This window comes from Salmo salar, chromosome ssa19, assembly GCF_905237065.1.
Source record: "Salmo salar chromosome ssa19, Ssal_v3.1, whole genome shotgun sequence".
Lineage (NCBI taxonomy): Eukaryota > Metazoa > Chordata > Actinopteri > Salmoniformes > Salmonidae > Salmo > Salmo salar.
This window is the reverse complement of record NC_059460.1, coordinates 87,084,482-87,095,606: the sequence shown is the minus strand read 5'-3', so window position 1 is coordinate 87,095,606 and position 11,125 is coordinate 87,084,482.

Here is an 11,125-nt window from a genome sequence, read left to right as displayed (position 1 = left end):
TGACCTGCTGATAGCTGTTATTACCCTCTCCCCACTCCAGAACAGAGATAATGACCTGCTGATAGCTGTTATTACCCTCTCCTCACTCCAGAACAGAGATAATGACCTGCTGATAGCTGTTATTACCCTCTCCCCGCTCCAGAACAGAGATAATGACCTGCTGAAAGCTGTTATTACCCTCTCCTCACTCCAGAACAGAGATAATGACCTGCTGAAAGCTGTTATTACCCTCTCCTCGCTCCAGAACAGAGATAATGACCTGCTATAGCTGTTATTACCCTCTCCTCGCTCCAGAACAGAGATAATGACCTGCTGATAGCTGTTATTACCCTCTCCCCGCTCCAGAACAGAGATAATGACCTGCTGATAGCTGTTATTACCCTCTCCCCGCTCCAGAACAGAGATAATGACCTGCTGAAAGCTGTTATTACCCTCTCCTCGCTCCAGAACAGAGATAATGACCTGCTGAAAGCTGTTATTACCCTCTCCTCGCTCCAGAACAGAGATAATGACCTGCTGAAAGCTGTTATTACCCTCTCCTCGCTCCAGAACAGAGATAATGACCTGCTGATAGCTGTTTTTACCCTCTCCTCGCTCCAGAACAGAGATAATGACCTGCTGATAGCTGTTATTACCCTCTCCTCGCTCCAGAACAGAGATAATGACCTGCTGAAAGCTGTTATTACCCTCTCCTCGCTCCAGAACAGAGATAATGACCTGCTGAAAGCTGTTATTACCCTCTCCTCGCTCCAGAACAGAGATAATGACCTGCTATAGCTGTTATTACCCTCTCCTCGCTCCAGAACAGAGATAATGACCTGCTATAGCTGTTATTACCCTCTCCCCGCTCCAGAACAGAGATAATGACCTGCTGATAGCTGTTATTACCCTCTCCCCGCTCCAGAACAGAGATAATGACCTGCTGATAGCTGTTATTACCCTCTCCTCGCTCCAGAACAGAGATAATGACCTGCTGAAAGCTGTTATTACCCTCTCCTCGCTCCAGAACAGAGATAATGACCTGCTGATAGCTGTTATTACCCTCTCCCCGCTCCAGAACAGAGATAATGACCTGCTGATAGCTGTTATTACCCTCTCCTCGCTCCAGAACAGAGATAATGACCTGCTGAAAGCTGTTATTACCCTCTCCTCGCTCCAGAACAGAGATAATGACCTGCTGAAAGCTGTTATTACCCTCTCCCCGCTCCAGAACAGAGATAATGACCTGCTGATAGCTGTTATTACCCTCTCCCCACTCCAGAACAGAGATAATGACCTGCTGATAGCTGTTATTACCCTCTCCCCACTCCAGAACAGAGATAATGACCTGCTGATAGCTGTTATTACCCTCTCCTCGCTCCAGAACAGAGATAATGACCTGCTGATAGCTGTTTTTACCCTCTCCTCGCTCCAGAACAGAGATAATGACCTGCTGATAGCTGTTATTACCCTCTCCTCGCTCCAGAACAGAGATAATGACCTGCTGAAAGCTGTTATTACCCTCTCCTCGCTCCAGAACAGAGATAATGACCTGCTGAAAGCTGTTATTACCCTCTCCTCGCTCCAGAACAGAGATAATGACCTGCTGATAGCTGTTATTACCCTCTCCTCGCTCCAGAACAGAGATAATGACCTGCTGATAGCTGTTATTACCCTCTCCCCGCTCCAGAACAGAGATAATGACCTGCTATAGCTGTTATTACCCTCTCCCCGCTCCAGAACAGAGATAATGACCTGCTGATAGCTGTTATTACCCTCTCCTCGCTCCAGAACAGAGATAATGACCTGCTGATAGCTGTTTTTACCCTCTCCTCGCTCCAGAACAGAGATAATGACCTGCTGATAGCTGTTATTACCCTCTCCTCGCTCCAGAACAGAGATAATGACCTGCTGAAAGCTGTTATTACCCTCTCCCCGCTCCAGAACAGAGATAATGACCTGCTGAAAGCTGTTATTACCCTCTCCCCGCTCCAGAACAGAGATAATGACCTGCTGATAGCTGTTATTACCCTCTCCTCGCTCCAGAACAGAGATAATGACCTGCTGAAAGCTGTTATTACCCTCTCCTCGCTCCAGAACAGAGATAATGACCTGCTGAAAGCTGTTATTACCCTCTCCCCACTCCAGAACAGAGATAATGACCTGCTGATAGCTGTTATTACCCTCTCCCCCCTCCAGAACAGAGATAATGACCTGCTGATAGCTGTTATTACCCTCTCCCCGCTCCAGAACAGAGATAATGACCTGCTGATAGCTGTTATTACCCTCTCCCCACTCCAGAACAGAGATAATGACCTGCTGATAGCTGTTATTACCCTCTCCCCGCTCCAGAACAGAGATAATGACCTGCTGATAGCTGTTATTACCCTCTCCCCGCTCCAGAACAGAGATAATGACCTGCTGATAGCTGTTATTACCCTCTCCCCGCTCCAGAACAGAGATAATGACCTGCTGAAAGCTGTTATTACCCTCTCCCCGCTCCAGAACAGAGATAATGACCTGCTGATAGCTGTTATTACCCTCTCCTCGCTCCAGAACAGAGATAATGACCTGCTGAAAGCTGTTATTACCCTCTCCTCGCTCCAGAACAGAGATAATGACCTGCTGATAGCTGTTATTACCCTCTCCTCGCTCCAGAACAGAGATAATGACCTGCTGATAGCTGTTTTTACCCTCTCCTCGCTCCAGAACAGAGATAATGACCTGCTGAAAGCTGTTATTACCCTCTCCCCACTCCAGAACAGAGATAATGACCTGCTATAGCTGTTTTTACCCTCTCCTCACTCCAGAACAGAGATAATGACCTGCTGATAGCTGTTATTACCCTCTCCCCGCTCCAGAACAGAGATAATGACCTGCTGATAGCTGTTTTTACCCTCTCCTCGCTCCAGAACAGAGATAATGACCTGCTGAAAGCTGTTATTACCCTCTCCCCGCTCCAGAACAGAGATAATGACCTGCTGATAGCTGTTATTACCCTCTCCTCGCTCCAGAACAGAGATAATGACCTGCTGATAGCTGTTATTACCCTCTCCCCGCTCCAGAACAGAGATAATGACCTGCTGATAGCTGTTTTTACCCTCTCCCCGCTCCAGAACAGAGATAATGACCTGCTGAAAGCTGTTATTACCCTCTCCTCACTCCAGAACAGAGATAATGACCTGCTGAAAGCTGTTATTACCCTCTCCTCGCTCCAGAACAGAGATAATGACCTGCTGATAGCTGTTATTACCCTCTCCTCGCTCCAGAACAGAGATAATGACCTGCTGATAGCTGTTATTACCCTCTCCTCGCTCCAGAACAGAGATAATGACCTGCTGAAAGCTGTTATTACCCTCTCCTCGCTCCAGAACAGAGATAATGACCTGCTGAAAGCTGTTATTACCCTCTCCTCGCTCCAGAACAGAGATAATGACCTGCTGAAAGCTGTTATTACCCTCTCCTCGCTCCAGAACAGAGATAATGACCTGCTGAAAGCTGTTATTACCCTCTCCTCGCTCCAGAACAGAGATAATGACCTGCTGATAGCTGTTATTACCCTCTCCTCGCTCCAGAACAGAGATAATGACCTGCTGATAGCTGTTATTACCCTCTCCCCGCTCCAGAACAGAGATAATGACCTGCTGAAAGCTGTTATTACCCTCTCCTCGCTCCAGAACAGAGATAATGACCTGCTGAAAGCTGTTATTACCCTCTCCCCGCTCCAGAACAGAGATAATGACCTGCTGATAGCTGTTATTACCCTCTCCTCGCTCCAGAACAGAGATAATGACCTGCTGAAAGCTGTTATTACCCTCTCCCCGCTCCAGAACAGAGATAATGACCTGCTGAAAGCTGTTATTACCCTCTCCCCGCTCCAGAACAGAGATAATGACCTGCTGATAGCTGTTATTACCCTCTCCTCGCTCCAGAACAGAGATAATGACCTGCTGATAGCTGTTATTACCCTCTCCCCGCTCCAGAACAGAGATAATGACCTGCTGATAGCTGTTATTACCCTCTCCCCGCTCCAGAACAGAGATAATGACCTGCTATAGCTGTTATTACCCTCTCCCCGCTCCAGAACAGAGATAATGACCTGCTGAAAGCTGTTATTACCCTCTCCCCGCTCCAGAACAGAGATAATGACCTGCTGAAAGCTGTTATTACCCTCTCCCCGCTCCAGAACAGAGATAATGACCTGCTGATAGCTGTTATTACCCTCTCCTCGCTCCAGAACAGAGATAATGACCTGCTGATAGCTGTTATTACCCTCTCCCCGCTCCAGAACAGAGATAATGACCTGCTGATAGCTGTTATTACCCTCTCCCCGCTCCAGAACAGAGATAATGACCTGCTGATAGCTGTTATTACCCTCTCCTCGCTCCAGAACAGAGATAATGACCTGCTGATAGCTGTTATTACCCTCTCCCCGCTCCAGAACAGAGATAATGACCTGCTGATAGCTGTTATTACCCTCTCCTCGCTCCAGAACAGAGATAATGACCTGCTGAAAGCTGTTATTACCCTCTCCCCGCTCCAGAACAGAGATAATGACCTGCTGAAAGCTGTTATTACCCTCTCCTCGCTCCAGAACAGAGATAATGACCTGCTGAAAGCTGTTATTACCCTCTCCTCGCTCCAGAACAGAGATAATGACCTGCTGATAGCTGTTATTACCCTCTCCTCGCTCCAGAACAGAGATAATGACCTGCTGATAGCTGTTATTACCCTCTCCTCGCTCCAGAACAGAGATAATGACCTGCTGAAAGCTGTTATTACCCTCTCCCCGCTCCAGAACAGAGATAATGACCTGCTGAAAGCTGTTATTACCCTCTCCTCGCTCCAGAACAGAGATAATGACCTGCTGATAGCTGTTATTACCCTCTCCTCGCTCCAGAACAGAGATAATGACCTGCTGATAGCTGTTATTACCCTCTCCTCGCTCCAGAACAGAGATAATGACCTGCTGAAAGCTGTTATTACCCTCTCCTCGCTCCAGAACAGAGATAATGACCTGCTGATAGCTGTTATTACCCTCTCCTCGCTCCAGAACAGAGATAATGACCTGCTGATAGCTGTTATTACCCTCTCCTCGCTCCAGAACAGAGATAATGACCTGCTGATAGCTGTTATTACCCTCTCCTCGCTCCAGAACAGAGATAATGACCTGCTGAAAGCTGTTATTACCCTCTCCTCGCTCCAGAACAGAGATAATGACCTGCTGAAAGCTGTTATTACCCTCTCCCCGCTCCAGAACAGAGATAATGACCTGCTGAAAGCTGTTATTACCCTCTCCCCACTCCAGAACAGAGATAATGACCTGCTGATAGCTGTTATTACCCTCTCCCCGCTCCAGAACAGAGATAATGACCTGCTGATAGCTGTTATTACCCTCTCCCCGCTCCAGAACAGAGATAATGACCTGCTGATAGCTGTTATTACCCTCTCCCCACTCCAGAACAGAGATAATGACCTGCTGATAGCTGTTATTACCCTCTCCCCACTCCAGAACAGAGATAATGACCTGCTGAAAGCTGTTATTACCCTCTCCCCACTCCAGAACAGAGATAATGACCTGCTGATAGCTGTTATTACCCTCTCCCCGCTCCAGAACAGAGATAATGACCTGCTGATAGCTGTTATTACCCTCTCCCCGCTCCAGAACAGAGATAATGACCTGCTGATAGCTGTTATTACCCCTCTCCTCGCTCCAGAACAGAGATAATGACCTGCTGATAGCTGTTATTACCCTCTCCTCGCTCCAGAACAGAGATAATGACCTGCTGAAAGCTGTTATTACCCTCTCCCCACTCCAGAACAGAGATAATGACCTGCTGATAGCTGTTTTTACCCTCTCCTCGCTCCAGAACAGAGATAATGACCTGCTATAGCTGTTATTACCCTCTCCCCGCTCCAGAACAGAGATAATGACCTGCTGATAGCTGTTATTACCCTCTCCCCGCTCCAGAACAGAGATAATGACCTGCTGAAAGCTGTTATTACCCTCTCCCCACTCCAGAACAGAGATAATGACCTGCTATAGCTGTTTTTACCCTCTCCCCGCTCCAGAACAGAGATAATGACCTGCTGATAGCTGTTTTTACCCTCTCCTCGCTCCAGAACAGAGATAATGACCTGCTGATAGCTGTTATTACCCTCTCCTCGCTCCAGAACAGAGATAATGACCTGCTGAAAGCTGTTATTACCCTCTCCCCGCTCCAGAACAGAGATAATGACCTGCTGAAAGCTGTTATTACCCTCTCCTCGCTCCAGAACAGAGATAATGACCTGCTGAAAGCTGTTATTACCCTCTCCTCGCTCCAGAACAGAGATAATGACCTGCTGATAGCTGTTATTACCCTCTCCCCACTCCAGAACAGAGATAATGACCTGCTATAGCTGTTATTACCCTCTCCTCGCTCCAGAACAGAGATAATGACCTGCTGAAAGCTGTTTTTACCCTCTCCTCGCTCCAGAACAGAGATAATGACCTGCTGAAAGCTGTTATTACCCTCTCCCCACTCCAGAACAGAGATAATGACCTGCTGATAGCTGTTATTACCCTCTCCCCACTCCAGAACAGAGATAATGACCTGCTGATAGCTGTTATTACCCTCTCCCCGCTCCAGAACAGAGATAATGACCTGCTGATAGCTGTTATTACCCTCTCCCCACTCCAGAACAGAGATAATGACCTGCTGATAGCTGTTATTACCCTCTCCCCGCTCCAGAACAGAGATAATGACCTGCTATAGCTGTTATTACCCTCTCCCCGCTCCAGAACAGAGATAATGACCTGCTGAAAGCTGTTATTACCCTCTCCCCGCTCCAGAACAGAGATAATGACCTGCTGATAGCTGTTATTACCCTCTCCTCGCTCCAGAACAGAGATAATGACCTGCTGATAGCTGTTATTACCCTCTCCCCACTCCAGAACAGAGATAATGACCTGCTATAGCTGTTATTACCCTCTCCTCGCTCCAGAACAGAGATAATGACCTGCTGAAAGCTGTTTTTACCCTCTCCTCGCTCCAGAACAGAGATAATGACCTGCTGAAAGCTGTTATTACCCTCTCCCCACTCCAGAACAGAGATAATGACCTGCTGATAGCTGTTATTACCCTCTCCCCACTCCAGAACAGAGATAATGACCTGCTGATAGCTGTTATTACCCTCTCCCCACTCCAGAACAGAGATAATGACCTGCTGATAGCTGTTATTACCCTCTCCCCACTCCAGAACAGAGATAATGACCTGCTATATCTGTTATTACCCTCTCCCCACTCCAGAACAGAGATAATGACCTGCTGAAAGCTGTTATTACCCTCTCCCCACTCCAGAACAGAGATAATGACCTGCTGATAGCTGTTATTACCCTCTCCTCGCTCCAGAACAGAGATAATGACCTGCTGATAGCTGTTATTACCCTCTCCTCGCTCCAGAACAGAGATAATGACCTGCTGATAGCTGTTATTACCCTCTCCTCGCTCCAGAACAGAGATAATGACCTGCTGATAGCTGTTTTTACCCTCTCCTCGCTCCAGAACAGAGATAATGACCTGCTGAAAGCTGTTATTACCCTCTCCCCACTCCAGAACAGAGATAATGACCTGCTATAGCTGTTTTTACCCTCTCCTCGCTCCAGAACAGAGATAATGACCTGCTGATAGCTGTTATTACCCTCTCCCCGCTCCAGAACAGAGATAATGACCTGCTGATAGCTGTTATTACCCTCTCCCCACTCCAGAACAGAGATAATGACCTGCTATAGCTGTTATTACCCTCTCCCCACTCCAGAACAGAGATAATGACCTGCTATAGCTGTTTTTACCCTCTCCCCGCTCCAGAACAGAGATAATGACCTGCTGATAGCTGTTTTTACCCTCTCCTCGCTCCAGAACAGAGATAATGACCTGCTGATAGCTGTTATTACCCTCTCCTCGCTCCAGAACAGAGATAATGACCTGCTGAAAGCTGTTATTACCCTCTCCCCGCTCCAGAACAGAGATAATGACCTGCTGAAAGCTGTTATTACCCTCTCCCCGCTCCAGAACAGAGATAATGACCTGCTGATAGCTGTTATTACCCTCTCCTCGCTCCAGAACAGAGATAATGACCTGCTGAAAGCTGTTATTACCCTCTCCTCGCTCCAGAACAGAGATAATGACCTGCTGATAGCTGTTATTACCCTCTCCCCACTCCAGAACAGAGATAATGACCTGCTATAGCTGTTATTACCCTCTCCTCGCTCCAGAACAGAGATAATGACCTGCTGAAAGCTGTTTTTACCCTCTCCTCGCTCCAGAACAGAGATAATGACCTGCTGAAAGCTGTTATTACCCTCTCCCCACTCCAGAACAGAGATAATGACCTGCTGATAGCTGTTATTACCCTCTCCCCACTCCAGAACAGAGATAATGACCTGCTGATAGCTGTTATTACCCTCTCCCCACTCCAGAACAGAGATAATGACCTGCTATAGCTGTTATTACCCTCTCCCCACTCCAGAACAGAGATAATGACCTGCTGAAAGCTGTTATTACCCTCTCCCCACTCCAGAACAGAGATAATGACCTGCTGATAGCTGTTATTACCCTCTCCTCGCTCCAGAACAGAGATAATGACCTGCTGATAGCTGTTATTACCCTCTCCTCGCTCCAGAACAGAGATAATGACCTGCTGATAGCTGTTATTACCCTCTCCTCGCTCCAGAACAGAGATAATGACCTGCTGATAGCTGTTTTTACCCTCTCCTCGCTCCAGAACAGAGATAATGACCTGCTGAAAGCTGTTATTACCCTCTCCCCACTCCAGAACAGAGATAATGACCTGCTGATAGCTGTTATTACCCTCTCCCCACTCCAGAACAGAGATAATGACCTGCTGATAGCTGTTATTACCCTCTCCCCGCTCCAGAACAGAGATAATGACCTGCTGAAAGCTGTTATTACCCTCTCCCCACTCCAGAACAGAGATAATGACCTGCTATAGCTGTTTTTACCCTCTCCCCACTCCAGAACAGAGATAATGACCTGCTGATAGCTGTTATTACCCTCTCCTCGCTCCAGAACAGAGATAATGACCTGCTGATAGCTGTTATTACCCTCTCCTCGCTCCAGAACAGAGATAATGACCTGCTATAGCTGTTATTACCCTCTCCTCGCTCCAGAACAGAGATAATGACCTGCTGAAAGCTGTTTTTACCCTCTCCTCGCTCCAGAACAGAGATAATGACCTGCTGATAGCTGTTATTACCCTCTCCTCGCTCCAGAACAGAGATAATGACCTGCTGATAGCTGTTATTACCCTCTCCCCGCTCCAGAACAGAGATAATGACCTGCTGAAAGCTGTTTTTACCCTCTCCCCACTCCAGAACAGAGATAATGACCTGCTGATAGCTGTTATTACCCTCTCCCCGCTCCAGAACAGAGATAATGACCTGCTGAAAGCTGTTTTTACCCTCTCCCCGCTCCAGAACAGAGATAATGACCTGCTGATAGCTGTTATTACCCTCTCCCCACTCCAGAACAGAGATAATGACCTGCTGATAGCTGTTATTACCCTCTCCCCACTCCAGAACAGAGATAATGACCTGCTATAGCTGTTATTACCCTCTCCCCACTCCAGAACAGAGATAATGACCTGCTGATAGCTGTTATTACCCTCTCCCCACTCCAGAACAGAGATAATGACCTGCTATAGCTGTTATTACCCTCTCCTCACTCCAGAACAGAGATAATGACCTGCTGAAAGCTGTTATTACCCTCTCCCCACTCCAGAACAGAGATAATGACCTGCTGATAGCTGTTATTACCCTCTCCCCACTCCAGAACAGAGATAATGACCTGCTGAAAGCTGTTTTTACCCTCTCCCCGCTCCAGAACAGAGATAATGACCTGCTGATAGCTGTTATTACCCTCTCCCCACTCCAGAACAGAGATAATGACCTGCTATAGCTGTTATTACCCTCTCCCCACTCCAGAACAGAGATAATGACCTGCTGATAGCTGTTATTACCCTCTCCTCGCTCCAGAACAGAGATAATGACCTGCTGATAGCTGTTATTACCCTCTCCCCGCTCCAGAACAGAGATAATGACCTGCTGATAGCTGTTATTACCCTCTCCCCGCTCCAGAACAGAGATAATGACCTGCTGATAGCTGTTATTACCCTCTCCTCGCTCCAGAACAGAGATAATGACCTGCTGATAGCTGTTATTACCCTCTCCCCGCTCCAGAACAGAGATAATGACCTGCTGAAAGCTGTTTTTACCCTCTCCCCACTCCAGAACAGAGATAATGACCTGCTGATAGCTGTTATTACCCTCTCCCCGCTCCAGAACAGAGATAATGACCTGCTGAAAGCTGTTTTTACCCTCTCCCCGCTCCAGAACAGAGATAATGACCTGCTGATAGCTGTTATTACCCTCTCCCCACTCCAGAACAGAGATAATGACCTGCTGATAGCTGTTATTACCCTCTCCCCACTCCAGAACAGAGATAATGACCTGCTATAGCTGTTATTACCCTCTCCCCACTCCAGAACAGAGATAATGACCTGCTGATAGCTGTTATTACCCTCTCCCCACTCCAGAACAGAGATAATGACCTGCTATAGCTGTTATTACCCTCTCCTCACTCCAGAACAGAGATAATGACCTGCTGATAGCTGTTATTACCCTCTCCTCACTCCAGAACAGAGATAATGACCTGCTATAGCTGTTATTACCCTCTCCTCACTCCAGAACAGAGATAATGACCTGCTATAGCTGTTATTACCCTCTCCCCGCTCCAGAACAGAGATAATGACCTGCTATAGCTGTTTTTACCCTCTCCCCACTCCAGAACAGAGATAATGACCTGCTGAAAGCTCTTCTGAAGGCCAACGTGGAGAAGGAGGTGTGGAGCACCAAGTCTCTTAGGGTCAGACAGCTGGAGGTGTGGAGCACCAAGTCTCTTAGGGTCAGACAGCTGGAGGTGTGGAGCACCAAGTCTCTTAGGGTCAGACAGCTGGAGGTGTGGAGCACCAAGTCTCTTAGGGTCAGACAGCTGGAGGTGTGGAGCACCAAGTCTCTTAGGGTCAGACAGCTGGAGGTGTGGAGCACCAAGTCTCTTAGGGTCAGACAGCTGGAGGTGTGGAGCAC